Source organism: Hibiscus syriacus, unplaced genomic scaffold (assembly GCF_006381635.1).
Source record: "Hibiscus syriacus cultivar Baekdansim isolate YM2019G1 unplaced genomic scaffold, ASM638163v2 tig00112253_pilon, whole genome shotgun sequence".
Classification (NCBI taxonomy): domain Eukaryota; kingdom Viridiplantae; phylum Streptophyta; class Magnoliopsida; order Malvales; family Malvaceae; genus Hibiscus; species Hibiscus syriacus.
In genome coordinates this window covers 783195-811118 of record NW_024063283.1, presented here as the reverse complement: position 1 = coordinate 811118, position 27924 = coordinate 783195, and the positions used below count along the sequence as shown (strand labels likewise).

The window sequence follows — 27924 nt, the reverse complement described above, 5'->3', positions numbered from 1 at the left end:
TTAGGTGGGTAATTTCTTAATGGGTTTAATGATATAATTTGAGTTGTTGATTTTGTAAAAAAATATTGGACCGTGGACATTTGCTTAATTTGGGTTTGTAATTTTTTTATATTTTGTATACACTAAAAGTTTTTAAAATAAATTTAATTTAGACCCTAAATTTCTCATAATAAATTTATATGGCTCTAACCCAATTTAGCACCAAAGCTTGCGTTGACTAAATGCTAAATTCCATGAATCAATTTTTTATCAATGCCGCCAACGCGCCTAGAATTAATTGGTATCAATACATATCTCATTGGATCGACAAACGAACCACAAAAAGAGAACATGACAAGTGTGTAACCAATGACACATGGAACCTCCTGATTCGTAGGTAAATATATTTTAATTTATTAAAACTAGGATCAAATTGAAAGAATATATACATAACATGGACTATTTGTGTAATAATACCATCTAGGTAAGCCTGTTAACGGCTGTTAATAGTCCAATTATGTTTTTCGTCACGCCTGTTAACGGTGAGTGACCAATTTGTATCAAACAATAACGTTAGTGACCAATTTTTTATTTTTGAAACATCAGTGGTGAAAACGAAAACTTACCCAAACATTAGTGACCATTGGAGTAGTTTACCCTAATACAAACTTATTACATATTTAATCTAATAGAAGGAACAAACATCTAATTTAAATTAAATTTAAATTGATAATGACGTAAAATACTATTAGAGAGGAATAAACGAAACAAGGGCAGAGGGAGAAACGTCCCGTTACTCTCACCGTCATACACAGTTGCTACAAATATCACTGATTCTCAAAGTTTAGTGCAGGTTGTTGTAACCGTCCATCGGGTGGGCCCGAAATCGGACTTTGACTTAAATAAATGGGTTAGAGTCGCCACTGATCATTTATTTTAAAAAATACAAATTAGGTTGATCGGATATCTCGATTTATTCTCTTACTTGATCCGCGTCTTACCAAAAATAAGTCAGATTCGGGAGTCAGTTACAGTCAAGGGAGAATTAGCACCCTTGTACTGCCCTTTTGGTACTAATTTAATTTCCCAGTTGTCTTAATTGTGAAAATTAAAAGTTAAATTAATAATAAAAAATCGATCCAAATTACTTACCTCCGATCGATTAAAAAGTACCCCTAAAAGGTCAAAAAAAATTAGATTGTAAAATAAAATATTGAACGGATCAAAAGGAAAATTAACAAAAAATAAATTTTTAATACTTTAAATTAAACAAAAAAAATCAATACATGGAAAATATACAAAAATACAAATGCCGAAAAATTTAATACTTACATTAAACATGAAATAGATGATAAGGCCATAAAAATAAAAATAAAATGTCATATGCAAGATCAAATACAAACAAAGACGATTTAAAAATTAATTAAATTAAAATGAAAATAAAATAAATAAGAATGATTATTTTTGGATCAAGAACTCGTAAAGTGCCTTTTAAAAATAATCAAATGAAAACATGAAATAAATAAAGAAACGACCAAATTGCAAAAATAAGATAAAGTGTGGGGCTAAATTTAAAAAAAAGTTGTAAAAGAATGAGATGAATTTGCATTAAACTCTAAGGGGCTGAAAATGCAATTATACCCTATCCATGGCAAAACACGCGGACCCTGAGGGTCTCAAACGGGTCATCAGGTTGCATATAAAGCCCAAAAAATCTTTAAACAACTTTCATTTTCTTCCCTTCTCACAAAACCGATCGAAAAGCCTTCCGTCTTTTTCTCTTTGTGTTCTTCGTGTTCTTAATGACACGAAGAACATTTAAACCGGAATTTTTTGAAAGCGTTCGATCTCCTCTTTCCAAATATTCCCACCATTTATATAAAACAACCTCGATGAGGGCTAGATCTACGAAATATCCTTCGTATACCCCTCATCCCAAACATCTATTTTCTCTTTTCATAGGGTTTTTCGAGCCAAAAGAAAAAACAAAATCGAAGGCAACACATACATCTAGAACCGAACCGAGGAAGGTAAAAAATAATACCTTTGTTATTGACTTTTTCTTTTTCAAGTATAAACGTCTTTTTCCTTCAATCTAACCTATTTTCCTTTTCATTTTACAGGGATTTATAGACTTAATAATCCCCTTTTTCCATTCGGTTTAGAGTCTTAGTTAGATTAGAGTCCTTTAGGCTTTTGGTTGTTGGCTTGATTTTCCGAAATTAGTTTCCAACTAGGGGATAACTTCTTTAGAGTCCTTTAGAGCCGAATCCATCCTTGCTAGACGGCTGCACGAATTAGGGGTTTTTATGTTTAGAAACCCTAAAATTGATCTATATCGTAGTCCATTGGATCTCATTTTGATCCAACGATAGGGACACTGGCGACTGGGAGCAAAAGCCAAGAGACCGCTGCTGGCTCTCTAGGGTTTTAGAAACCCTAGCGTATTGACTGGGTCGAGTCAGATCTGCTCTGGGTTGTAGCTGGGTTGGCTTGTTATCTGTAAGCGGGTCAGGCTTCAACTGGGTTCAAGGCCAGCTATTTGGGTCTTGTAATACTGGGTCTGTGTTGTAATTGTTTTCATGTTGGGTTGTACCTAACAAAGATAGGGACACTGGCGACTGGGAGCAAAAGCCAAGAGACCGCTGCTGGCTCTCTAGGGTTTTAGAAACCCTAGCGTATGACTGGGTCGAGTCAGATGCTCTGGGTTGTAGCTGGGTTGGCTTGTTATCTGTAAGCGGGTCAGGCTTCAACTGGGTTCAAGGCCAGCTATTTGGGTCTTGTAATACTGGGTCTGTGTTGTAATTGTTTTCATGTTGGGTTGTACCTAACAAAAAATAAATAAAAGAATTATAAATATTAATTTAATAAAATAATTATAGTAATATATAATAATGTACTATATAATAAAAATATACTATGTAATAAATATGTATATATACTATATAATATAAATATATCGCTACGTACTATATAATATATATATATATGTATGCTATACCATATAATAAATGCATAATCATATAATATGTTTATAATATATAATATATAATATAAATATACTATTGGATATAATAATATAATATACTATATATACAAGATTGGACAAAAAATGTGTTTCTGTAGCTACCCCTCTTTGCCCATATTTTTGTAATGGGAATACGACAAAGATTAAAAGACACTATTTTCGTCCATCATGAATGGATCACCAGGTCTAACATCCTCTGTTATGGGGGGTTGATTCACATCTTATCGAATATCCTCTGTCGTAAAGTTAAAATTCGATGTTATTATTGGTTTGTTAACTTGTACTGAATTACGGATGACTCCCTCGCCGTGAAGTTGAGTCAATCTTGAAACGATGGCTTGCACGATATCCGTCGTCATAACGTTGAAATCATGGTTGACTCTTTCGCTGTGAAATTGAGTTGAACTGAAAAATCTTGAGCATGATATTCTTCGTTGTGAAGTTGAAATCATGGACCTCTTAAGTGTGATAACATTCTTTGTGAAGTTAAAACCGAGCTTAAAGTATTGGAACGTAGCTTCTGAATCATCTTTTAGCCCAATATTCTTCATCATGAAGCTGAAATTTGACCTGAAGACTTTGGTATGAAAATGGTTTTCATTGTTGTGTTACAGATGACTCATTCGTCGTGAAGTTTTTTATTCTTGATTTCTGATCTTTGATTTGACACTTACTCTAGGAGTTTCGTAAAATAAGCTTTATCTCTAGTCTTGACGTCGCCTTAATAAACTGGAACCCATTATCTTGACTATGGTGTAACAACCTTTATCAGCTTCCGACCACTTGTACTTTCCTAAAAATCTTTGTACAGAAATACGTTATTAAGTGAATAAATCATTCTTATTTAAATTCAATCTAAGATATCTGAAGGGAAATGACTTAGAGAAATGACCATATTTATTTACAAGGGAAAAGGAGCAAGGAGTACATGAAAAACATTCTGGAAAGTTAATACATAAAAGAAATATAAGTAGATGCCTTAGATCTCAACAATGCGGGTGTTTTTGAACTGATACATCGTTAGATGACTTTTGAGTACAACCTTTGTCAATGGAACTTCGAAAATGCGACAATGTTCGGGAGAGTGAAACATTTCTCTGAATCATTAAGTTTATAAAAGATTTAGATGTCATGAAGCTTTATTGTCTTAATTTGGGACCTTTCCTGAATCATTATCCAAATTGCCCTTTCGGGTTTTCAACTCGGATCCATCATTGGTTTCAAGACGCCCTTTTCGGGTTTTCATCTTGGACCCACCTTATTTTTCTTGTTTTTTTTTCAATTTAGGGTGCCCTTTCAGGTTTTCACCCTAAACGTTTTTCTTTTCTGGTTTTTTTGTTTTTAATTTTTTGCTTCAACTTAGGGTGCCCTCTCAAGTTTTCATCCTAAGCGAAGTATTTTCTGACTGTATCCGAATTAACGGGATTAAGTATCTCTGGTCTGTCCATTTTATTCAAGACAAGTGCTCCTCCAGAGAAGGCCTTTATCACGACATAAGGCCCCTCCCAATTTGGCATCCATTTTCCTCAAAAGTCTTTTTCAATTGGTCAAATCCTCTTTAGCACAATATCTCCTTCGCGAAATACTTTTGGGTGCACCTTCTTATTATGTGTGCGCATCATTCGTTTTTGGTAGAGTTGACCATGACTCTACATCATCTAGTTTAACTTCTGACAAAACATGGAGTGACAGGATCTTCACCTTAATGGGCAATACTGCCTCTATCCAATATGCTAATGAAAATGGGGTTGCTCCAGTCGAAGTTTGTACCAAAGTTTGGTAAGAAAACAAAGCAAAAGGCAATTTCTAGTGCCAATCCTTGTATGTCTTAGTCTTTTTCTCCACTATTCTCTTGATGTTTTTGTTTCCTACTTCTACTGCTCCATTCATCTTCGGTCTATAAGCAGTAGAGTGGTGATGCTTTATGTTGAATTGTTCACAAGCAGAGTCCATCATCTTATTGTTCAGGTTCGTAGCATTATCAGTAATGATTCTTTCGGGTAAACCATACTGACATATGATATCTTTTTTCAAGAACTTGTACATAGTGGATTGAGTGACACTAGCATATGACGCAACTTCCACCCACTTGGTAAAATAGTCAATTGCTGTAAGAATGAACTGATGACCATTTGAAGCCTTCGATTAGATTTTCCCGATAACATCCATTCCCCACATAAAAAAGGGATACAGTGCTGTCATTACATGAAGAGGTTGAGGTGAAACATTTATTTTATCCCTGTAGATTTGGCATTTATGGCATCTTCTAGCATAGTTGATGCAGTCGCCTTCCAATGTAGACCAAAAATATTCGCATCTCATAATTTGCCTCAACATCATATGTCCATTCACATGTGTCCCACAAACCCCGTCATGTACCTCTTATAATATCATTTTTTCCTCTTCTGTATCTACACATCCCAACAGGATTTGATCATGATTTTTCTTGTATAAGACTTCCCCATCTAGAACATATTCGGTTGTCATCCTTCTGATGGTTCTTTTATCAGTTTTGGTGGCTTCCTCTGGATAACTTCAGTTTTTGATGTATTGCATGATGTCGTGATACCAGGGATTAGTGTTTTTTACTTCTTCAATTTGGTAATAATGAGTCGGGTACTCATACGACTGCATGTAATTTGGCATCATATCAGATTATCCACCATCCTTGAATGTTGTTGCCAAGGTAGTTAAGGCATCAACCATTTGATTCTCCTCTCTAGGCACATAATGGAAGGTGATTTCATCAAACTCTTTGAGTATATCCAATATTAGCTTTCGGTATTCCACCAGCTTTGCATCTTTCGTCTCCTATTCTCCTCGAAGCTGATAGATTAATAAGGCCAAATCTCCATATATCCGTAAGATCTTTATGTTATGTCCAATAGCAGCTCGAATCCCCAAAACAAAAGCTTCATACTCTACCATGTTGTTGGTGCAATCAAAGTTCAATATGCTAGTGAACGGGTAGTGACTTCCTTCAGGTGAGACTAATATGGCCCCAACGCCATGTCTTAATGCATTTGATGCACCATCAAAATCAATTTTCCAAGAATCACTTGTAGAAGTGCTTGCTTCTTCTAGAGATATGGCCATCAAGTATTCGTCTGGGAAGTCAAAGTCAAGTGGCTCATAATTTTTGGTCGTTCTTCTTGCCAAAAATTCAGATATATCACTTCCCTTTATAGCCTTTTTGGCTCACATATTCAATATCAAATTCAGATAATAACATCTACCATCTGACTAACCTTCCAAATAGAACAGGGACACTCATCTTGTACTTTAGTGGATCTAACTTGGAAATCAACCAAGTAGTGTGATACAACATGTACTGTTTGAGTCTACGTGTAGCCCAGACCAAAGAGCATCAAGCTTTTTCAATGGATGAATATCTAACTTTGCAATCAGTGAACTTCTTGCTCAAGTAGTAAATGACTCTTTCCTTCTTCCGGACTCATCTTGTTGGCCCAAGACACATCCCATTGAATTCTAAAAGATGGACAAATACAGAAATAAAGGTTTGCCTAGAATATGAGACATTAAAATCGAAGCACGAGATATATACTCTTTAATTCTCTCGAATGCATTCTGACAGTCCTCATCCCATATTCTAGAGTTGTTTTTTCGAAGAAGGTGGAAAATTGGGTCACACTTTTTGGTCAATTGAGATATGAACTGCACAATATAATTTAATCTGCCTAGGAAACCTTAAACTTCTTTTTATGATTATGGAGGAGGTAAATTTTGGATGGCCTTGACTTTATCTGGATCAACTTCGATGTATTTCTTGCTGACCACGAAACCTAACAACTTTCCATATATTACTCTGAATGTACACTTATTGGGGTTCAGTCTCAACTGGAACTTTCTTAATCTTTGGAAGAGCTTTTTCAGATTCTCGATATGTTCGTTTTCGGTTTGTGCCTTGAAAATCATGTCGTCGACAGAAACTTCAATTGCCTTGTGTATCTGTCATGAAACAAGGTCACCATAGCTCTTTGGTATGTTGCCCCATCATTCTTTAATCCGAAGGGCATCACCTTGTAGCAGAAAGTTCCCCACATTGTGACGAATGTGATCTTTTTCATGTCATCAAGATGTATCTTAATCTGGTTATATCCTGAGAATCCGTCCATGGATGAGAAGAAAGTGTTCCCTATTGTATTATCCACCAAAGTGTCTATATGCGGCAAGGGAAAATTATCTTTAGGATTTGCTTTGTTAAGGTCTCGATATTTGACACACATGCGCACTTTTACATCCTTTTTTGGAACTGGCACTATGTCAGCCACCCACTCCGAATACATGGCCACTTGAAAGAAGTCAGCATCGAACTGCTTCTTGACTTCTTCTTTTATTTTAAGGAGCATTTCAAGTCTCATTCTCCTTAGTTTTTTTTTGCACGAGTTTGCATTCTGGTTTGATAGGTAATTTGTGGACTACCATATCCGTATCTAGCCCAGGCATGTTTTGATACGACCATGCAAACACATATTTGTATTCTTGAAGTAAGTTTATCAAGTTTTGTCTTGCTTCAACCGACAGAGTTGTGCCAATTTTAACCTCTTTCCATTCCTCCTCTATGCCCAAATTCAAAATTTCAATTTCCTCTTCATGTGGCAGTATTTGTTTATCCTCTCTTTCTACCATCCTTAATAATTTGGAATGTAAGTTGTACTCTTCTTCATTGTCACATTTATCAATTTCCTCAAGACAATTGAACTGTTCAAAATTCACCTCCGGGTTAGGATTATCAATGCCCGCATCATTAATATCTTGGGACCTGAAAGAGGAAGGAGAAAAGAAATGTGTATATGCGAGAGGTAAATATCCCACATAGAATGAAAGAAAACTAAATTCAAAAGGAGATGAAATGAATTACAGAATGAAAGAAAATTAAATTCAAAAGGAAATGAAATGAAGTAAGAAGAAATGTTTGCCGTGAAAGAAATTGCATCTTTTATTGAATAACAATAAAATCCATTTATTCACCCTTACAAAATATCACCTATTTCCCCGGGTATAAGCAAATAGGGAGAGTTTGAGTATTACTCTGAAAGACATTTGAAAAGCACAGGTAGTTCTTCAACCGTGTAGTTGTTGAGCACAAACTCGGGTGGCAATGGACATATTATGGATCTATCTGCATCTTTAGCATTCTCTGTGATTACTTCATTGATAGTCAAATCTTTCAAATTAACTTCCCAGTCTAGTATGGTGGTCTCAAATACATAGCCACCATATTTAAATGTGTCGTAAAGAGGTAGGAAAACCATGGGTTCCCATTGAAATTCATTCCCGTTTAATCTGGTCAACCTTCTTTCTTGGCACTTCTGAATTTTCTTTCTCTTCTGTTGATGATTGGGTTGAAAACCAAACCTGAATTGGTCTAACTATGTTATAGGAAGAATGGGGTCGATCATTCCTTGTAAAAACTCTCAAACCCTCTTCTTACCTTGGAACTATTCCCAAAGTCTACTTGATCTCCATTTTAGTGTATTCAGAGAGCCTGAGTTTGGAAATATTTTCTCATTCAGCCACAAATATGGCAATCACAAACTCTAGAGAGCAGAATGAACACTCTACTGCTTCTTCATTTACTTCTATATAAGGGGCATCAGTGGTCACACTCGCCACTATATCTTCTTCAGCATTAATGATTATAAGAGCCCTGTCAATGACAAACTTGACTTTCTTGTGCAGCATAGATGGTACTACTCCAGCTTGATGGATCCAAGGCCTTCCTAAAAGGCAGTTGTAGGAAGGCATAATATCCATCACCAAGAATTTGATATTTTAAGTAGCAGGTCCAATGGTTAAGGGTATCTCGATCTTGCCAATTACCTCTCTATTAGTCCCATCAAATACTCGGACCATACTCTGGCATGCTCTCATGTGGGAAGTATCCATTGGCAGCCTTTTCAAAGTAACCAAAGGCATCACATTAAGGACAGAACCATTATCGATTAACACACTCGGTAAGTCGTGCCCCTTGTAATGAGTGATGATGTGTAAAGCCTTAGCTTGATCTCTTCCTCCAGTTGAAATCTCATCATCAGAGAATGAGAAGAGATTATCAGCTTAGATGTTGTTAACTAGCCGATCCATCTTGCTGACTGGTATGTCTTATGGCATAAATATGTGATTTAAGACCTTCAGAAGTACTTCCCTTTGTGCCTCCGAATTCAGCAGCAATGCCAACATTAAAATACGTGATGGTAAGCTATGTAATTGTTCCACGATACTGTACTCATAGTGTTTTATAAATTTCAGGAACTCTATAGCTTATTCTTCCTTTATTGGCTCATTTATTCCCAGCACGTCCCCTTTTAATGGTTCAAGTGGTCTCTGGGGTAACTTAGCCTCTTGGGAGTAGTATTTCCCCACGACATGCCCCACTTTATTATCATCTTCCTTCAAAGTGCTAACTTGACACTCGTATTTCCAAGGCACTTGCTTGTTTTCCTTGTAAGGAAAAGGCCTGGGTGTCTTTTCTATCGGTTGCATCTTAGGGTGATTAATAATGGACGACTCCTACCATATCCTCTATCGCTAACTCTCCAATCACACAAACATCAGCTTCTAGAGTGTCTTGGACTTCTTCGTAGAATTACAGCTCATTTCTATCCATCATGAGCTAGATCAAATCTTTAAACTCTGAGAATTCTTGCACATCATGTCATTCTTCATTGTGGTAACAACAGTTATTACCATATTCACTTCTTGATGTATCAGAATGTGGTGCAAGAAATCATGATTTCACCATATTTCTCCATACCCAAGCCAAATGAGACTTTATTTCAGAAACACCAGTTTTAACTTTCCTGCATTTCTCTTTAGTGACTGCATTAATCCCAGTCTCTTGGTGATTAGACAAAGGATTTAGTGCAACATTTGGCGTTCCTGAGTTGAAGTAGATCCAATTCTTATTGCCCATTCTTTGTACGATCCTCTTGAATACGAGGCAGTTTCCAATGGTATGCCCTGGAACACCATCATGATATCCGCATTGAGCGTTCTCATCATACTACCTGAGGTATTGGGGCTTCATAGGTTCCACCGGGTATTGTGACACTACATGTGTGTCAAAGAGTTGTTGATACAATTCTTTGTAAGTCATGGGAATAGGATCGAAATATTCATTTTCTCTTTCTTTCCTAGGTTCCCTTGGATTTTGTCTAGAAGTACCTGACGGTACAACTGCAGTTGATTTTGAGTTATAGATTGTAACACCTTTATTGGCATTGTAGGTGTTGATGTTGTTAATCTCTCCATCCTTTTTATTCATAGGAGGTTTCTTGTTTTACTCCCCTCCTTCAATCTTGCCTTGTTTTATGGCCATTTCTATCATCACCCAGACCATAACTAAGTCAGAAAAATTTCCAGATGTGATTGTAACTAGGTGCTCGAAGTAAGGAGCCTTCAGTGTTTGCACGAAGAGCTTTCTGGTTTCCTTCTCGTCCAAAGGTGGATGAACTTGCACAGCTAAATCCCTCAATCTATGTACATATTATCTAAAACTTTCGTTATGCTTCTTCTTCATACATTGCAGCATAACTCGATCTAGTCTCATATCGTTTATATGTTTGTATTGTTCTAAGAATGACTTGGCTAGATCTTTCCAGGTCTTAATATTTTCATTTAGTTCTCCAACAGCTTGAAATTTTCTTCCATTTTCTTTGCCTTGTCTTCTTTATTAAAAGTCGGTATATGGTAATCGTTCAGATTATTCTCAGGGTTGGATATAGAAGTCTATACTTTTACAGCGGACGAGGCCTTCGCTTTTGCAGCGGATGAGTCCCCTTGAAGTCTTGGTAAGATTCCAGATGAGATAACCACCTGCGGGGTAGGTGGCATAGTTACCCCTTGAGATGACCCTGCCCCAGGCGCACTTGCTTGGTTTAAGCCAAATAACTTGGCAACAATTTGATCGACCAAAGACTCTTGGCTTTTAGTGATCGTTTCTAGAGTACTTTGATTATTCTGACTTATTTTTTCTTCCAATTCTCTTTGCAACCACAACATGTTCTCTTCGATATGAGCAATTTTAGCTTCCATTTGTCTTTTCTTTGTATGGGTGTTGTGAGGATGATACGTGTCCAAAGGTTGTGGAGGTAAACCCGGTGTTTGTTCCCTCTTCTGATGAGATATTTTTTGTTAGTTAATGTGAATGTAAAAACATGGAAAATAAAAATAAAATGCAAAGTATGAAAAAAATGTATTATGCATGAGAATTAGGACATTGATCCAAAAATGTGTCTGTTATTATAAATAATCTTTATTGAGACAAAAGTGTTATTTTTTAAGAGAAAAAAAAATATTAAAGGTACATTCTAACTAAGTCCTCTAAACCCCGAATAGCTTCTAACAGGTTGACAAGTCTTATTCCTTTATTTGTCACTAGTTGAATACCCTGCTGGACCACTTCAGCTTCTCTCACTAAACATTATAAGTGGTGAGCTACTTTTTGTACTTGTTCCAAGAAATCTCGAATGAATACATCTCTAGCTTTCACCATTTGTTGGACCTGTTCCCAACGAAAATGCCACTGAAATCCTCCTTCAAAGGGAACTATCTGAAGCTCACTTGCTTGTTTCTTGAACCCGTCCACAATGGCCTCTAAATCAGCTATGGTTTTACCATCCTGTTCTTGCTATTTCTGAAGAGACTTCTCTAAATCAGTTACATGGATCCTCAAATGCTTGTTCTGGTGTTGGCTATCTAACAAACGTCTCTGTGATGTCTTTAGTTGTTTTCAAGGTCTCTCTTTCATCTTGTCCTTCGAACTTTCTTTTCAAGCTGTTAGCTTCACTTTTCCAGTATTCAGAAGATCTTTTTAGATTGGAATTGCTCTGGACTTGCTCTTGATATCTTTTTTCTCAAATATTTGAGCTCAAAGTAGATTTTCTTTTGTTTCCTTTCTAACTTGTCTGCTCAATCCTTCTGAGTATCGCCATCTAACTTCCACTGGAATCTTTCAGCTTTGAGTTTCCTTAGCCTTTGTTTCAGCTCTTTCTTTTCATCTTCAAATTCTTTCTTTGATATTTATAGTTCGGAGGAAACGGGTTTAAGATGTTCTTCCATGGTCCGAGTGTCTTCATGATCTGGCACGTGGATGGTGTCATTCTTCATTAACTTCTGTCATTCCCAATAATCTGGAGTAAGCATGTCCTTAGTGGCCACGACATCCATGAGGAACATCTTCTTCCATTACTCAGCTATCTCTTTGACCTTTTTCTTGTAGTTGTCCCCATGGTACGCAAATTCTGAACCAAATATTTCGTGTGTAGTTGGGACAAACTAGCGTGCCCCATACTGCCGAAGTGCCAAAAGTGGAGAATATTCGACTCCTCCCCATAATCCAAGTAACATTATGGTTTTTAGTCTCCACATCAGAAAAGAATGTCACTATGGGTTAAGCAAGGGGCTCTCCAAACAATATCCCTATCCTTAAGGTTTTTGAATACTTTTATCCATTTTTCTTTTGGGATGCCTTTTTTCCATTTCAGTGTAACGAATTCCCCTAAAGGAGAATAAGTGGTGTTGAATTGACGGTAAGAGATCTCGTTAGTTTCCAGAAGTGACTATGGATCCAGACCTGAAGATATTGTGTGCATCATATAAATCTTCCTCTGTCAGTCTCCTGCAGTGGTTGAGTGAGCGAAAAGTTTCAGCTAATATTGTCAGTGTCGGATTTACTCGCTTCATAAGTTGTTCAAACAGTTCTACCACAGCCGCCTCAATGTATCTCAAAGTCTTTGGGAAGATAACCAAACCATAAAGGTCCAGCGCGAAAAGGTGTATCACCTTCCATTCATCGGGATGATTCTTCATTAGTTTCTTGATATAGGTCCAAGCAATTCATTCCTCGTTACCTTTGTGATGAATCCGATCAGTTACTCACTTCTCATCTACCCCCGTAACTTTCGCCAACCCATTCTTGAAATTGACTTTTGATGTACTTGTTGTAAACCCGGTCCATTTTGATTCCTTTACTATGCAGCAAAGTGGTATATTCTTCGATTGTGTGTACCATGTATTCTTGGTTAAATGTGAAAAAACTTACCCCATATTCTAGAATTATACTAAGGCTCGAATTAGGGGTTTATATATCTTGACATAGAGTAGAAATGCGATATCACCATACCGCTGGCAGAATCTCTGTTTTTGGTCACTTTCCCAGCTGTCCCAAATGTTACCCAGTTCCTGAACATCATTATTCTTAAGGCTGACAAAGGCATAACCAACCAGATCTGACACATAGTTTCCTTGCAGACTGTTTCCCTTTTCTTTATGAGTCTTTTCGGACAATAGTCGAACCTCTACGTTTTTAACCTCTTGCATTACAACCTCTTTTTCCATTAATACAAATTATTTGTGTATAAAAACACTTTTTGTTGATCAAAACCAGTTAGTAAGATAGAAATAATAATCAAAATAATAATAAAAGTAAAAAATGATCCTACCCCACATGATATCTACCCTACATGCTTAATTTTGAACAAGTCCCAACCATATATACTACATGCGTTGAATAATAATAAAGTAGTAAATCACTCAAGCAGCCTAAATTTTGAAATGGAGTTTTGGGGTGGGCTCTAATTCTTTGTAGTCTCCCGGTTTAAGTTCTAAAAAAAATGTACCCGAGTTCTCTTTGCTGCTACCCCCTTGGGCTTGCCAGACCTTCAGTCCTAAGCCCATTAAAAGCTTATATGGACCAAGTTAAACTCGAGATGACACATTCCCTTATGTCTATACGGAGAATAAATTCACACGAAGACATAAGGTATATGAATCCCGAAGGTTACTTGCTAGGCCTATACGGAGAATAAATTCCCACGAAGGCGTCGCTTTCACCTCCACTTATAAAAGGGTTCGGAGCTCGGGTATAGAGCCTGAGATGAAAATTTTAAGAAGCTGAAATCATTCAAAAAAGTCAGTTCAACTATTTATTTGAAAAATAATCAAAGATAGGTAATAAGGATCGAATAAATAAATTAAAATTTTAACTTATAATTTTTTCTTAAAAAGACAACCAGAAATTAATTTTAGCCTTACTCACTTACTTGTCCCCAGAAGAGTTACCAAGCTGTCATAACCGTCCATCGGGTGGGCCCAGAATCAGGCTTTGACTTAAATAAACAGGTTAGAGTCGCCATCGATCATTTATTTTAAAAAAATACAAATTAGGTTTATCGGACACCTCGATTTATTCTCTTACCTGATCCATGTCTTACCAAAAATAAGTCGGGTTCGGGAGTAGGTCACAGTCAAGGAAGGATTAGCACCCTTGTACTGCCCTTTCGGTACTAATTTAATTTCCAAGTTGTCTTAATTGCGAAAATTAAAAATAAGAAATCGATCCAAATTACTTACCTCCGATCGATTAAAAAGTACCCCTAAAATGTCAAAAAGATATTAGATTGTAAAATAAAATATTGAATGTATCAAAAGGAAAAGTTAACAAAAATTAAATTTAAATACTTTAAATGAAAAAAAAAGAAATACATATATCATACAAGCCGAAAAATAAATGGACATAAAATTAACATAATGAAATGCCAAAAATAATAAATAGAACAAATTCATACCACATAAAGGAACGGATCGCACATGTTAAAAACATAAAGTGATGAGGAAGACGAGATAAAGAAAAAGTTAATTAAATTAAAATAAAAATAAAATGTCAAATGCAAGATCAAATACAAACAAAGACGATTTAAAAATTAATTAAATAAAAATAAAAAATAAAATAAAAATAAAAATAAAAATAAAAATGATTATTGTCGGATCAAGAACTCGTAAAGTGTAGTAGCCTTTTAAAAATAATCAAATGAAAACATGAAATAAATAAAGAAAGAAATGACCAAATTGCAAACATAAGATAAAGTGTGGGGCTAAATTAAAAAAAACGTTGTAAAAGAATGAGATAAATTTGCATTAAACTTTAAAGGGCTGAAAATGCAATTAGACCCTATCCACGACAAAACACACAGACCCTGGGGGTCTCAAACGGGTCATCGGGTCACGTATAAAGCCCAAAAAATCTTAAACAACTTTCATTTTCTTCCCTCCCCACAAAACCGATCGAAAAGCATTCCTTCTTTTTCTCTGAAGTGTTCTCTGTGTTCTTCGAAAAACTCATGGGAAACCCAGATTCTGGCCGTGCTCCGCCTTGCCGGCTGTCGTTCATCGGCGGTGAAACCCACATTTTTTTTTGCATCTTTCGATCTCCTTTTTTCAAATATCCCCACCATTTTTATAAAACAACCTCGAGGAGGGCTAGATCTAAGAAAGATCCTTCGCATACCCTTCCTCCCAATCATCGGTTTTCTCTTTTCATAGGGTTTTTCGAGCCAAAAGAATAAAACAACAACAAAAAACAAAACCGAAGCCAACAAATGCATCTAAAACCAAACCGAGGAAGGTAAAAAATAATACCTTTGTTTATTGACTTTTTCTTTTTCGAGAATACAAGTCTTTTTTGCTTTCAATCTAACCTATTTTCCTTTTCATTTTGCAGGGATTTATAGACTTAATAATCCCCTTTTTCTGTTCGATTTAGAGTCCTAGTTAGATTAGAGTCCTTTAGGATTTTGGTTGTTGGCTTGATTTTCCGAAATTAGTCTCCCACTAGGGGATAACTTCTTTAAAATCGGCCAAAAAATCGGGGGTTATGGAGCCGAATCCATCCTTGCTAGGCGGCTGCACGAATTGGGGTTGTTAGGTTTAGAAACCCTAAATTTGATCTATGTTGTAGGCCGTTGGATCTCATCTTGGTCCAAAGGTAGAGATACTGGCGACTAGGAGCAAAAGCCAAGAGGCGGCGGTTGCTCTCTAAGGTTTCAGAAACCCTAGGGTATTGACTGGGCCGGGTCGGATCAGCTCTGGGTTGTAGCTGGGTTGGTTTGTTATCTGTAAGTGGGTCGGGCTTCAACTGGTTATGGATCAGCTATTTGGGTCTTGTAATATTGGGCATGTGTTGTAATTGTTTTCGAGTTGGGTCGTACCTAACAAAAAATAAAAGAATTATAAATATAAATTTAATAAAATATACTATGTAATAAATATGTATATATAATATATAATATAAATATACCGCTACGTACTATATAATATAATATATATATATATGCATGCTATACCATATAATAAATGCATAATCATATAGTATGTTTATAATATATAATATAAATATACTATATGATATAATAATATAATATACTATATACTCAAGATCGGACGAAAAAAATGTGTCTACACAGGGAAGGAGAATTGATTGGATTTTCAATTTTACTTGTTATTAATATTATTTTTGAAGAAACTAAACAATTACGATATAGCAATTCGCGAAGATGGTGAGGATAATTCCCATAGCATCGTCCTCAATACGACCTTCGTTCTCACCGTTTAGGTGCTCCGGTGGTGTTGCTTCCACGCGTTTTGTCGTTTCCCTTTCTCCGCTCCACCTCCCCCGGCGCCTTCTTTTCTCTCATCTCGGCAGCGGTAAGCACTATTTCCCTTTTCTTTCTCTTTTCGCTGTTGTAATTTTTTTTTGTTTTATGCCCTGGAATTCTCTTATTACTTTAGTTATTGATTGAAGAATTAGATGGAATCGAGCATTGATGTGAAACTTCCTCTGTTCATTTTAGTTTGAGATTTAATAGGAAAAAAAGAGAGGAGATTTTAAGGAATTTAGAAGCATCTGTTTACAATGCAATTATATTTTTCCTTATTGAAAGAATCTCAAATTTGTTGAAATAGTTACTTTTTTTTCTGTTGGTTGTCAGTTTGTGAGAATAAGTAACAATATTGATCAGGAGATTCTGTTGAGTTTTATAGAATGGAAAAGAGATTTTGAATTTATTTGATGTAAATGTATCTCTTTTTGATCTTTTTCCAGCTGCTCCCGAGTCACAATTCTTTGGTTTCAAAGCTTCTAAGATGTCGAGAGGTGAAGAAAACAAGTCAGGGATGCCTATTGTTGGAAATGTGGTACGGGCAAGCATGGCTGCCACCCAAGAGACTGCTGCCCTAGAATGGGTTAAAAAGGACAACCGAAGAATGCTCCATGTTGTTTATAGAGTTGGGGATTTGGATAGGACTATCAAGTATGTCATTTCAAGATTTATTCCTTTTATACAATCTTGCGGTTGGAACGTTTGTAACAAACTCGAACGCATGGTGGTTGCAGATTTTATACCGAGTGTTTGGGAATGAAGCTGTTGAGGAAACGGGACATAGCAGAGGAGAGATACACAGATGCTTTTCTTGGATATGGGCCAGAAGATTCTCAGTTTGTTATTGAACTCACTTATAGTAAGCTATCAGATTACACTTGGAATTTCTAAACCATATGTATGAGCTTGGCTTTAAGTAGTTAAATAATTTTCCAGATTACGGAGTTGATAAGTATGACATCGGAACTGCATTTGGTCATTTCCGTATTGCTGTTGATGATGTAAGTTCTAACCTTGGCTTCTGAAAGTTATACAATCTCTTTTTCATTTGAACAAGATGATAGACTGTCATGTATCTTAGAACTTCTAGGTCCTTGTTTCGAAAGCTGAATGCTTACATGCTCCTCTGATTAGGTTGCCAAGACTGTGGAACTTATAAAGGCCAAGGGTGGAAAAGTAACCCGAGAACCTGGCCCAGTGAAAGGTGGTTCAACTGTAATTGCAATTGTTGAGGATCCCGATGGTTACAAATTTGAACTAATTGAGAGGGGTACTACTCCTGAACCTCTGTGCCAAGTAATGCTCCGCGTTGGTGATCTTGATCGTTCAATAAAATTTTACGAGAAGGTGAGAGTTGCGAATATTAGGCAAAGATGATCTGATGCTATTTCCAGTAGTTTTCACGGACACCTCACACCTTTTATTTTATTATTATTTTACAGGACATGGTGTTATCTATGTTTTAAGTTATGCCCTAAGTCTTATTCTCTCTCTTCCTTTTGTTGTAGGCCTTTGGCATGGAACTTCTTCACACACGAGATAATCCACAGTACAATGTAAATAACTATCCTCTATTCAATATGGCAAATGGAACTCATTACAATATGTATTTTGAAAAATGTAGAGAAGGATGAGAGGTGCATGTATTAAAGAAGGATTCAAGTATGTGATTGATGAAAGTATTCTGTGAACATTTCTGTGTTCAGATTATATTAATTGACGTATGTTTGTGAACTTTCGGTCAGTATACAATAGCCATGATGGGCTATGGGCCCGAAGATAAAAATGCTGTGCTTGAGTTGACGTATAATTACGGGGTCACTGATTACGATAAAGGAAATGGTTACGCTCAGGTAAAAATACTTCTGCAATCTTTTCACTTCAATGTAAAAAAAATCCTTTTTTTAACTGCATACAGTATGTTTTTATGATTCTACTTGATTACTTGAACCTTATTTCTTATGTATGGAAACAAGTTAAACACATACTGCTCATGTATCTGCAGATTGCTATTGGAACAGATGATGTTTACAAAACTGCAGAAGCAGTTAAACTCTTTTGGTGGAAAAATTACCCGGGAACCCGGACCTTTACCTGGTATCAACACCAAGATCACGGCATGCTTAGATCCCGATGGCTGGAAGATGGCATACCATTTGCACATTTTATAAATTGATGCTTTGTTACGAATCTTGTGTTTTGGGTCGATACTAGGGAGGCTGAAACCTTTTAGCTTATCAAAGGAAAATTTTGCAGGTCTCTGTTGATAATATTGATTTCCTCGAGGAATTGGAGTGAGTTTTGGAAAGTGAAATCCAAATCTGAGCTGAAAATATTTGTTGAAGAAATTCTTGGTGAGAATGCAGCCAGTCCCGTTCTGTAGATAAATCTTTTATGGCGACAATCGGATAGGCGTTCGATTCGCCAAAAAGATGAAGTCTTTAAATGTAAGTTTCTGTTTACTTATCTTCCTCTATGTTTGACTCACTCACTTGTTGGGAGATGAATGTAAGCATATAAAATGTATTACAAATTTACAAGTATTTTTCTTTGAATTTCTTTTAGCGAATCTCACATGAAAACTTTGATGAAAAAATTAAATAAAACTTTGTTTACAGAATTAGAATCAGCTAATTTTATTAAGAAAGAGAAAATATTCAAATTTACGATGATGGTTTACAATTAGAATCTTAAATTGAATATATAATAGAACATTCTCCAGTAACTATTAATACAAGAAACTAATCACTTAAGATTATATAAGGACCATACAAGAAAAAGATAAAAATATATTCAAAAAATTTGAACAAAAGATAAATACAAGCATATCTAATTGTTACGGCAAACTAACCACAATATGAGATTAAACTACTAAAAGACACCCACAAAAAACATGAGCATTGTGATAAAACTATATAGACTGTGTATTCAAATATAATTCGAGGGTCTAAAGTAGGAAAGATCATCCGAATAATAAATGAGTATAATTTTAATCAGTCACGATGATATTAAATTGACAATAAGAAAAATAAACTACAGAAACGGTCAAACGATCGAAAAAGAAAACCGAAAAATATTCCTTAAAAAATCATACCATAAAAATAAGATTATTAAAAACAAAGAAAAAAATACATGATAAAAAAATAAAGAAAAAATTAAGATAATAGTGACGATAATTAACATCAAAGCTAATGTAGTTGTATTTTTACTAAGGATGAAAAAATAATCAATAATGTCGTTCTCTTTTTACTAAGGATGAAAAAATAACCAATTATGGGTTATAGAAAAGAAAGAGAAGGGGCCATAAGTAGAAAAATTTAAAAATATTTTTTATTAACCAAAAGTGATTAGTCTAAATACTTTAAATTATTTGACAATAAATGCTCAGTCACCATACTAAAATTGTTAGTGTTCGAACACATAACTTCTAAAGATAACAACAATTCTTTTAATCACTGAAGTAAAATGATTAGTGCATAAAAAAAAACTTTAATTCAACATCCACATCATTGCGGATGTGTTCATTTAGAATATTCTTGGATAGAAGAATTAAATACTATTACGGTATAAATATTATATCTTCTATCATGTATAAAAGTAATAAATGAGTACTAGTATAAGTGATTGTAATTCAGAAATTTGAATTTGTAAGGTTAAGTTCAAATCCTATCACCGTTATTCTTGTTGATAGAGATGGCAAACGGGCGGGTCGGGTGCGGATACCCCCTCCCATCCCCATACTCACCTAATATTTTTCAATCCACCACCCTGCCCACCACCCATGATGGGTACAAATTTTCAAATCCACACCCGCCCACGCGGGTACATTCTCAAATCCATCTCCACACCCACTACCGACTAGCGACGTACCCGTCTAGACCCGCCTGATAACAAACTTAAGTTATACATAAGCAACAAACATAAAAAAACATGTCCATTAAGAAACATAATAAAATAATCCAAGGATTATCTAAGTTAAGTGTTAATATAGATCTTAAAATACATAAAACACCATAATAAATGACATAATTAAAGTCTAGAAACATAAATGACAAACACATAATGTTTTTGTTCTTTGGCACAACATTCTAAAATTTCAGGTAATATTTGTGACATATAATACTCCAGTATTACAATCATCATTCTCTATTTCCTCCAACTGAGAGCGCTCCAATTTAAATTCACTACTACCTACATATATATAATAGAAAGTAAAAGTAATATAAGTTAATAACTAAACTTTAATAAGATAATTAAGCACAATTTGACAACTAATATAAACTAAATAATAATATTACCTTTAATATCGGCCCAAAGCCAATTTTGAGCATACATAATGTTTCAATCGTCTCCGGAAGTAGTCGACTACTATAAGGACCAATTACTCTTCCACCTATACTGAATGCAGATTTTGATGGGACAGTGGAGACATGAATGCCCAAAATATCCTTTGCTATTTGTTGGAGAGTTGGATAAATTACATGTTATATCTTATACAATATTAGAATTTATAAATTAGTCTCTAAAATTACACCTAAATTCATAATGGTCCAAAATTTAATGGATATTTAGCTGGGCAGGCGGATGTGGGGCGGGAGAATGTGGGGCGGGCGGATGCGGGGCGGGCGGATGCGGGGCGGGTAATGTCTCAAACCCATTACCCGCCCACCACCCGCGACAGTACCACTTTCTAAATCCACACCCGCCCACTACCCGCTAAAATTATACCCATCCCCGCCCCAATTGGAGCGGATGTGGTGCGAAATTCACGAAATTGTACCCGTTTGCCATCCCTACTTGTTGAGCAATATATAAATTCTTATGTAAATCTCAATTGTCTCATAAGTATATCCTGACCCTAGACTAGAGACTCACCCCTAATATAAACTTTTATGTAAAAAAATCATGTATAAATGTAAATTTAAAAAGGAATTACGATAATACTTTTTATAATTTTAAAATTGATAAACTTATTCTATATAAATATGTAATTGAGTTAGGTCATTCGGCAGGGCATTTGAAAAGTAATTTTTAAAAGTACGGTAGAAAAGAATTTTTAAAAGTGTTGTTTAAAAGTGTAATTTAAAATTTAACTGTTTGAGATTGTTGTTCAAAAAATTAGAAAGATAAAATGTACATTATATATAATATTTTTTATTAAGTTAAGGTGATTACAAAGTAGTATATGTTCTAAATACTCTCAACTATTTGAAAATAAATGCTTAATCACCATGGTGCAGCCGCTCAAACCCATAATCTCTATGAACAACAACGATTCCTTTCACCACTAAGGTAAGTTGGTTCATACATTATACATATTATATTGTAAATTAAAAGTATATAATTTAAATTATATTTACACTTATTAATATTATGATATATAAAATATATCAACTTAAACTATAATAAAAATATAAATAATTATTTTAAGATAACTCATTTAATATTTGAATATTAAGAAAATATTTTAATTATTTTGATTGAACTAAAATCATTCATTTAACGATTGAATTTTATGATAATATTTTAATTATTCTAATTTAACCACAATCACTCATTTAAAATTTAAAATAACATAATTTAAATGATACATTTATCTTTTTAACCATTCAATATATATATATATATATATAAGTTAAACTATAATACAAATATAAAAAATACAAATTAAATAAAAAATATAATTATAATAAAAATATATTTTATAACAACTCACTATTAATATTTAATATATAAACTATGAATTTTATTTACTTTTTAAGTAATTAAAATAAATTATTAAGTAATAATTTTTTTAAGGATAATATTAAATTATTAAAATAAAATGTAAATGCATTATTGAGTGGAGCTCATATTATTAAGGGTAAAATTATAATTTGTTTCCAAAGGCAAAGTTAAAAAATGAAAAGCGATAAATTCTAGTTTTTATGGTTAATTTGAAATCATTGTTTTCACTGTATTTTCTTTATTTTTTATCTGTTTGACATTGATTTTGTGGTCAAAACAAACTTTTTAAATAAAAGTGTTTTTAGAAAATCACTAAGGGGCTTTATAATAAAATGATTTATGAATAATAAATTGATTTATAATAAAGATGAGAGCCATCTTGAGTTAAGATACTAACTAAGTTGATGATTGATTGAATTTGTACCAAGATTATCCTACAAGCAAGGTAAGACCATTCGGAAACCATCTCATATGTTGTTGAATGTTAAATCATACCCTTTAGTTGTGTTTATGTTGATTTATATATGTCAAGATCATGTTAGTGGTTTTAATCTAAAGGGGATGATTGATACTTGATTTGCTGTAATTGATGATGTTAAAAACTTGGAGTAAGCGAGTATAATTGAAATTGAACTTTCAAATTGAATAAATATTAGGGTAAAATATATAAATAATCCTCAAATTTTTAGGTGTTTGTATTTTTGTCACTCAACTTTTGAAACTTATAATATAATAATCGAATTTTAGTTCGTTTTTATTTTTATTCATATCGTTATCTCCCATTAGCTTTTGTTGATGTGGTAGTTAACTTCCGTTTACCCACCCCTTCTTCTTCTTCAGGTTATTTCTTCTTCTCCAGGTTATTTCTTCTTCTCCTCCTTTTTTTTCCTCCTAAAATCTCACCTCTCCAAACACTGCTCAAATGAGACTTCACTCCCACACTCAAATTCATCAACCAACACAGTTGTTCATGTCTGCTGCTCCCTCTTCTCAGTACCTGCAAATGGGGGAGGAATCCTACTTCGAGTTCCTTGTTATTATTTAACCAACCTTCCCCCCCCCCTTTTATTCAACATGCCTTTCTTCTTTTTCTTCCTTTGTTTAGAAAGGGATTTTCTTGACACTAATTTCACTAAAATTTCCATATTTTCTCTAGTTTTTAGCTTTCTGGGAATTCCCTTTTCTATTATCACTCTCCTTTGATGTTTTGTTTGGTTATGTGGGTGCTTATAATGAGGTAAAAGCTTTTGTTTTTAAGAAGAAAAAAAAGAAAAGAACTTGGGGTGTTCATGGAAATTGATCTGAACCATGCAGTGTGAATGAGGAGGAGAAGACGACTGCAGTTTGCGATGGGGAGTGTGACAAAGTGAACTGTTTGTCCTTTTCACTATCTTCTTCAAGTTCTTCAAACTTAGCATCACCACCATGTCCATGTTCATCCTCTTCCATTTACTTAGAGCTTTGGCATGGTTGTGTTTGCCCCCTCACTTCACTTCCCAAAATCAGAAATCTTGTTGTTTACTTCCCTCAAGGTCACTTGGAAAGAGTGGCTTCTGTTTCTCCTTTGGAATTGTCCACCTTTGATCTTCTCCCTCAAATCTTCTGCAAGTGGTGAACGTCTAACTTCTTATAAGCGCCCTAAATTGTCTTTGTATTAGCCATTAGCTTCCCCCTAAAGGTTATAACTTTACCTTTTCTATAAAACATCGACGCTTAAATTGTAGTTTCCTTTTTTTTTACCAGGCAAATAAGGAGAATGATGGGGTCTATAAACAAGTCACTTTACTTCCTCGTAATTCTTATGCTGGTTTACAATTTTTTAGTGTTGCATGATTCTAAGTGAAACTGTGAGGTTTTTTCTTCCCAGTATTACATTCCATAGTGAGTTTTATAATCCTTGTTACGGTTTTGGTGACTTAAATGGATTTGAGTGTGAGAGTGAAGTCTTGTTTGATTTGGAGAGTTGGGATTTTAGGAGGAAGAAAAAGTAACCTGGAGAAGAAGAAGAAAAAGTAACCTGGAGAAGAAGAAGAAGAAATAATATGAAGAAGGGGTGGGTTTACGGTAGTTAACTGCAACGTTAGCAAAAACTAACAGAGGTAACGGGAGGGACAAAAGTTAAAACGGGATGTAAAGGAAGTTTGATGATTGTATTAAAAGTTTCAAAAATTAGATGACCAAAATACAAGAATCTAAAAAATTTAGGGACTATTTATATATTTTACTTTAAATATTATGTCATGAACTTGCGTTATCCAGGTTTATGAATTATTTATATGAATATAAATTGATTGCGAAAATTTTCTGAGTAATTGCCTGTACGTTTGATCTTGTAAAGTTCATATATAATGAAAAAAGGTACATTATTTATTACTCATCTATTATTTTATTTTTATTTTAATTATTTAATTATATTTAATGTTATATTTTTTATTATTAAAAAATTAACCACATCTTTTATGAAAATTTTTAAAATTATTTTTTACTTTCTACTTAATTATTTTTTTTATTTTTGTTTTTTTATAAGATGAAGATGTTGAAATTGAACATAGACTTTCTTAAAAGAGGGTCATGTTTATGTTGTTGAGTAATTGGTGTTAAATAAAATTTCTTAATGTTTATTTATTAGATAATTTATTAAATGTAATAAAAACAATTAATTTACAAGGAAATTTATTTATTTTTGATTGTTATTATAATTCAATTTTTTTTCAATCCTTGTTATTAAAGACCTAATTTTCATGTTGGTCCCATTCTATTAAAATCTTAGAAATAGACTTGATACTTAACTTTAGTGTTAAAGTTATTTTGGTGCTCTTATTGGCTCTAACAATTTAAGAATAACTCAAAATTATAATAATTTAAAATTTGTGTTAGTGTTTCAGCGATTAATATAGAGAGAGAAGCGGCGACGCCAACAAATAAACCAATAAGTTCACGTAATATTATTATGTGATTTGAACGTTGAACAAATGATTCAATAGATATACTAATAATTACATTAGCGGTTACGACGATTGATCTCTAGGGCAGAATCTGAATCCAAATGGAACGGCGGCAAGGCACTCCGTTGTAGTTAACGAAGAGCATGTAATACCCAGGAGGAGCAATGTTTCCATTCATGGGAGCTTGAAGAACTAATTTGCCATTGTTGAATTCCAGAATACCCAACTGAACCAACCTCTGGTTCATTGCCACCCCGTGCGTCGTAAACGGCGGTGAGTAAATCGTCACTTGCAGCTTTGTCTCGTTAATCGCACCACCTAAACGAATCTGCACCGTGAATTTCTGTCCGTACTTCACCTTGTTATCGGACTGTTCGACCACGATCTCTTGCCTGAACTGGGCCAAGTTCGGATCCAAGTAATGGGGCGAGAATTTTTCCACCCGAACTTCAGTTGGGAACAGTACGTTGTCTGTATCCTGGGTTCGTGTTGCTTCCGGCGATCATGATTTTACCGTCGGGAAGAACGGCGAACGATGAGTGGTACATACGGGGAATGTTCGACGGGTTCATCACGGTGAACTTCGAACCGGTTCCGTCACTTTTGAACTTATACAAAACCGGGTTCAAATTCGGCTCCCTGGCATTATCAAAACCGGCTGCACCGGTTTTTGCACCGTTGACTAGAAGAACATCTCCGGTAGGGAGCACCACCGCGTCTCCCACTAAACGAGCTGACGGCATGTTATTGATCTTCCATTTGCCATTTCTCTTGGTGATATCCATGCGGGCACAATCGGTGTTCCCCGGGACGAACACCTTGGGCCGCAGTTTTTCGGCCTTTGGGTACGCGTCGTGCGCCGTTCCTCCGCATACCAAAACCTCCGCCGGAATCACTCGGCGGTTTTCGTTGGGGTTAAGTATGATTGGGAGGAGACAGGAGCTACCCGAAGCCGGATAGTTGCGTGATATCCATGCGGGCACAATCGGTGTTCCCCGGGACGAACACCTTGGGCCGCAGTTTTTCGGCCTTTGGGTACGCGTCGTGCGCCGTTCCTCCGCATACCAAAACCTCCGCCGGAATCACTCGGCGGTTTTCGTTGGGGTTAAGTATGATTGGGAGGAGACAGGAGCTACCCGAAGCCGGATAGTTGCGGGCGCCGTTGGGGAGAACTGGGAACTCGTGGACGATTTGTCGTTGTTCGGGTTGAGGAAATCGAGCGGGTTGTTTGGCGAAGATGAAGAGTTTGCCGTCGGTTGAAAGGTAAACGAATGGGTACAAATTGTTCTCGATCTTTGGAGGATCATTGGTTTCCACAAGGAATTTAAAATCGAAGACTTCATTAACGGGTATTTTTCTGCCCTTGTGTTGGAACGAATTCGTACGTCGGAGCTCCCCGGCCACCGAACACCATGAATTGCCCGTCGGCTAAGGTCACTTGTGTGGCATACCTTCAATGGAAAACCCAGAAAAATATTGTCAGATTCAAGCTCTTAATGTGGAAACAGTAATAAAGGTAGGGACATAAACGAGACTACGCATCGCAAGTCTGGAAAAATTTTAAGTTACCTTTTTTTTAACTCAAATCATATTACAGTGTTTATTTTGAGTGAAATTTAAAAATTTTAAACTTGTGATTTTTTCAGTCAACTTTAATTTTTTAATTTAGATTCGAGACGAACTTGATATGACAATTTATAACTTATGGAGTCAAGTTTAATTTCAAACTTTTCGAATCTAAGTCTAACTAATAGGTTAAAGTTGAATTTATACCATCTTCCATTTCCAAGTGCACCAGGATATTCAATCCAATCAGAATTGGGAGCTATGTCGAGGATTCTGATGGTGTCGGATCCATTGGCAAAACCACCGGTACTTATTAATCGGCCATTCGCATCAAGGGCACCAGATGAACACCATGTATCATGTTCAATCTGTTCCGAAGAAACATGTTCAAATTAATAACGTCGGACTTTGAAGGGAAAAAAAAGAGTAAAATAAGAGATAAATGTACCCTTAGTGGCTTAATATTTCCTGTCTCGACGTCCAAGAGAATCGAATGGCACCAGCAATCTTCTTCATTGGTTCCCTCGACTTTCCGGCACGGCGGTCCCGGTAACTTCAGCTTCGATTTCTTCCAAACCGTGGCGTCAAAAATCAGAGCCTGATCGATCTTCGGAAGCAACACCAAGTGCATGGCGGAAACGCCGGAGTTTTCGACGAACAATTCCCAACTTCCCTTGAACGTAGTTTGAGCCTCCACAACACGTTCAAGACCCTCAACCAACAACGTCTGTGAACTCCCGCCGTTCTGCTTTACACTTTCAACGTCGTCGCCGGCGGCAGCAGATCCACCATCATCGGCCACCAAGGTCGCAGGTCCGTCGAACCGCGGGGCCTCGAATCCCGTCATGGGGTTGCCGAAGTGATGGAATAGATTAGGAAACAGCAAGCCTTGACAGTTTCCATAGACAAAGGAGAGGTAAATAATAAGCCTCTCCAAATAGAAACCATTATTATTACCAGTTAAATCTGCTTGTTTTTATTTATCTAAGATCTGCTGCCTGAGTTTTCCAGCAAGGGTTGGTCGCCTTTTATATGCATTTTGAGTGCATGCAAATGCAATTAACGGCAATCCGGTCTTTGCTCCTTGTTTACAGCTAATTAAACCAATGCCGTTATATTTTCAATGCTTGAATCGTTCAAACACAGTTTTAGGAAGATATACGGTCTAACGATAAAGTCTAAATACTGAATCTTTTTAATCAATTATCATCCAGTTTAA

The 27924-nt window shown here is 35.5% G+C and overlaps 2 pseudogenes; one reads left to right on the top strand and one right to left on the bottom strand.

The window, feature by feature from the left end:
• The first annotated feature begins 742 nt into the window (after positions 1-742).
• On the top strand, positions 743-18653 carry LOC120176765 (annotated as a pseudogene).
• A 6537-nt stretch (positions 18654-25190) lies between these two features.
• LOC120176763 lies at positions 25191-27590 on the bottom strand (annotated as a pseudogene).
• Positions 27591-27924: the final 334 nt, after the last annotated feature.